The sequence below is a fragment of the Poecilia latipinna genome, unplaced genomic scaffold (genome assembly GCF_001443285.1).
Source record: "Poecilia latipinna isolate Pla-1442-1.1 unplaced genomic scaffold, P_latipinna-1.0 Scaffold2229, whole genome shotgun sequence".
Classification (NCBI taxonomy): Eukaryota; Metazoa; Chordata; class Actinopteri; order Cyprinodontiformes; family Poeciliidae; genus Poecilia; species Poecilia latipinna.
The window spans coordinates 56,359-60,236 of NW_015114845.1; the positions used below are offsets into that span (position 1 = coordinate 56,359).

Here is a 3,878-nt window from a genome sequence, read left to right on the forward strand (position 1 = left end):
TAAAAAAAAAAAAACTTACACCATGAAGACGATGTGGAGGTTCATCCTCAGAGCTGGTTGGTGATCTGGTGGAGCCAGAGCCTCTTCTGAGACAGGAAAGTCTTTAGGTTTCCTAACATCTGATTTCTGTGGCTTCTTCTTTCATCTTCATTTGTTTAGACTGCAAAAATATGTAAAAGATAAAAACATTGATGAACAAGTTATAACAGCCTCAATATCAATGTCTCTTTGGCATACTGAGCTTAATTAAAACCAGGTTAAGTTTATGAAGAAAACTATTGAGTCGCAACAAATAACGCCTTTATGCAGTTATAACATGAAGCTGAATGATTGTTATAGTAATAATCATATAGGTCACAATACAATTTGATAAAATAACTCTTTCTGAAACCATCGTAAGTTTGTTTATATGTGTACTGCACTGTTATAATTAAAAAAGATAATTAGCAATTTGAATCAAACTTACCACCAGCTAGCAACACGTTAGCAGCCTTGGTCCCTTCGGTCTCCTTTTGTGACCCACATTTCATTTCCATCTGGTTCTTGTCCAGGTGTGTTTTTGCCCAATTCAAAGTGGGAGGTACCAGCTTGAATTTACCAAAACTCCTAACTATTATCAATGGTCTTTTTACTTTTAAGGCTATATTATGTGAGTAAAAATGGCGAATTTGAACATTAATTCTTCTTCCTGGCTTCATGATGATGCTGTTCGTCTTTTTATGGCGCTTTTCAAAAAAACTGAAAGTGTGCAACACCGCCACCATCTAGTCTGGAGTGTAAACTGGAGCTAATGTCATTCAATGATAGATCTTACATCATATATCTGAAAATGGATTGGGTAAAGACAGCTTCCGTATTTTAGTTAACAACTGAAAACAATAGATCATATTCGGAGCAATGTAAAACTGAAGATACCTGCTACATTTAGTGTTAAGGACAAGTATTGTTTTTGTTGTAGCATCTCTGTCACACTAAACTGTCAATGTTTGATGTTTTGTGGTCTGAACACATTACTTACCACTTCCTTAAGCAACATTACATTAAGTTCCACTGTAAGGATTGTTTTTAGGCCTTAGCAGCTAAGTGCTGCTAAGGCCTAATGTAATCATGGTTTTGATTATTATTCCACTTCCGTCAAATGAATTGGATTTTTGGGGGCTTTATCATATTCAAAACTCACCAAACTTGGCGGACGTGTCAAGACTGCGAAAAATGTACGCATTTTAAGGTTGAAGCAAAAATTGCACAAGAAACAGCTCAACAGCGCCACCTAGCAAATTTCAAAAAACCCTCCACATTGACCTTACTTCATAGTAGAGGCATGTAATTTGGTACACTTGTAGAGCTTCCCAAGATGCACAGAAAATTCAATTGATGTCAGTGCAACTCAAACAGGAAGTTGGTCATTTTGGATTGAAGTTCTGATTTTGACCCCATTTTGGCCATTCACAGCCTTCACATTTGATCTAACTCCTCCTAGGTATTTCGATCAATTGGCTTCAAACTTGGTCAGATTGTTCATAAGGCACCCTTTTGATAACTCAATGTTATCAAAAGGGCGAGTTTTCGTGCATGCTGAAGGGGCGTTGCCAGGGATCAAAGTTCACATACTCACCATAAAACACAAAACTCTTATATCTCCTACACAAAAACTCACAGAAGCACCAAACTTTCAGTGTTTGATCATCATCAGGTGCCCTACAATACCCAATGGTCAAATGATGACATCACTGAGGAAGTTATGATGACATCACACCACGCCCCAGGAAGTGTCATGTTTTACTGTGAATGGTCTCTATCAGAGCCCTTTGAAACTGTGTCCAGAGACAGAAGATATGTTGGTGTGACTGGGTGTCCAACACCAATGGATTTCGTTAAAGCAGGTGGGCGTGGCAGTGTGGCGAAGTGACCTCTAATACTGTTGCCGTACGTTTGGCTTTAAATTCCACAGTTTTGAGCCGAGCTGCACCTAACTCACTAAGGTGGATCTTTACCACAACCCCGACAGGAATCCACAACAATCTTTGGTGGGTGTGGCCTAATTTATCTACAGCGCCCCCTAGAAGATTTTAAAAGCTCATCCCCAAGCTGTGCTTTAACCCAGAATTACGAAACTTGGTACACATATATCTTGTTAGGACTTATAAAAAGTCTCTTGGAGCCATTCTCCAAAGCCAACAGGACAAGATGGAAGGTGGCCATTTTGGATCAAAGCCACCATTTTCTCTTTTTCATAGACGACATATCTGGCTGAACTCGTCCTACAGCTTTTGAGATACAGACTTCGGATGTAACAGTCTGTTTAGTATTCAGTGAGTTGCTATTAATTAAATGATACTTCATTCTGCCTGCTAAACCTATAACACTGAGGCGTCTATCGTTTATAAATTTAAGGTCACTTCACCACCAACGGCCCCCGGCGCATGTGGAAGGGCATCAAGTGCATCACTAACCACAACATCAGGGGTGCACAATGTCCAATGGACCCCTCACTGCAGGTTGTACGCCCGCGTCAAGGATCCTAACCTCCCTCAGCATCAGAGTAATTCCACCACCTGGTGACACGCCTCTCTGTGTGACAACAGCATATGTGAAGAAGTCCCTCCAGGAAATCAACCCCCGAAAGGCTGCAGGCCCCGACAACATCCCAGGACGAGTACTGAGAGACTGTTCACATCAGCTGTCTGAGGTGCTGACTAGGGGTTGCACCAATTAGTCGACTAGTCGATTCTTTTTTCTGCAATGATTTTTTTCTGGGCTAGTCGACTAGTCACAATCACATGACTAAACAGATTTTTCCAAGGAAATGAAAGAAGGTGGACTAGGTGAGTTCGTCAGAAAGCTCAAATTGTATAAAAATGTAAATAATTTAACAAAGACAATCTGTAAATTACAGCATAGGCTACCGCAATAGGGGCGTTGCGCAGCGCGGTGGTTAGCACGGCGCCCCGCATACAGAGACTTTAGCCCGCGGTAGTCAGGAGTCCGACTCCCGTCCTCCATTCGCTGGGCCCATGCCTCTCTCCCCCCGTTCCGCTCTCTCTGCCCCCTTACAGTCAGATTGCTGTGAAATAAACTAGTGCCGAAAAATTCCTTAAAAAAAAAAAACAAGTCTACCGGAGTAATGTGCGACAACGTGTCATGATGTCAGGCTATATTATCCCTCAACTACCCCCAACTGATCAGCGTCACACTTCGTATTGAAGCTTTTAACCTTCAATACGCTCTTTAGATCTTTACGCTTCTAAAGAGCGTAAAGATCTTTATAAGATCTTTACGCTCTTATAAAGTTATGGTTTGACTACACCTGGAAACTAAGTCTGAGGATATGATAGAGGCGATCTCGGCCGCCGTCTGCATGTCGGTTCAGAGAGCCGAACCGACTCTGAGTCAGCAGAGCGTCCTGCTGCGCGTTGGACGGAAGAGCAGCAGGAGGTTTTCTTTAATTCAACTGTAATCAAACGGGATCCGTTCATAATAAGTTTGGTTTGTGATGTTCCAAAAGCACCATTGTGGTCAGTGTGATAATTTGACTCCTATACGAGTAACTATCCAGAGATCATCAGCATCAGCCGGTGTTTGGAAAAAAAAAAAAAAAAAAGTCAGACCCGACTTTGTGCAACGAACTTTTCTCCCCCGCTCACGAAGAATGATCTGTTTATTGCTCTTTTAATTCTGCATACTAGACTTAGTAAAAGCGGGAGAAGGGGAGGGGGGTCAATATTTGCCGTGAAAATAGCTGATAAAGCCTCCAAGTAGTTGTGAAGGGTTTTTGCGCTTACGTCACTATGACGTCACCGCGACTAGTCGACATCGACTCGACTATTATCATGATGTAGTCGACCTTAAAAAATATGTAGTCGTTCAACCCCTAGTGT

The 3,878-nt window shown here is 41.8% G+C and overlaps 1 protein-coding gene and 2 long non-coding RNA genes across 3 annotated transcripts in view; all 3 read right to left on the reverse strand.

Annotated features, from left to right (window-relative positions):
* LOC106936863 (uncharacterized) overlaps positions 1-992 on the reverse strand; it is a 4,575-nt gene extending 3,583 nt beyond the window's left edge. The window contains exons 1-2 of the long non-coding RNA XR_001422240.1: positions 467-992; positions 20-160 (exon numbers count right to left, since the gene is read on the reverse strand). This is a non-coding gene — a long non-coding RNA (uncharacterized LOC106936863). The remainder of the gene's footprint in view (positions 1-19; positions 161-466) is intronic.
* Positions 1-3,878, reverse strand: part of LOC106936862 (CUGBP Elav-like family member 1) — a 71,626-nt gene that overhangs the window by 34,464 nt on the left and 33,284 nt on the right. The gene's annotated exons all lie outside the window — the stretch shown is intronic.
* The window catches only part of LOC106936864 (uncharacterized), a 4,889-nt gene continuing 3,549 nt past the window's right edge, over positions 2,539-3,878 (reverse strand). The window contains exon 3 of the long non-coding RNA XR_001422242.1: positions 2,539-2,902. This is a non-coding gene — a long non-coding RNA (uncharacterized LOC106936864). The remainder of the gene's footprint in view (positions 2,903-3,878) is intronic.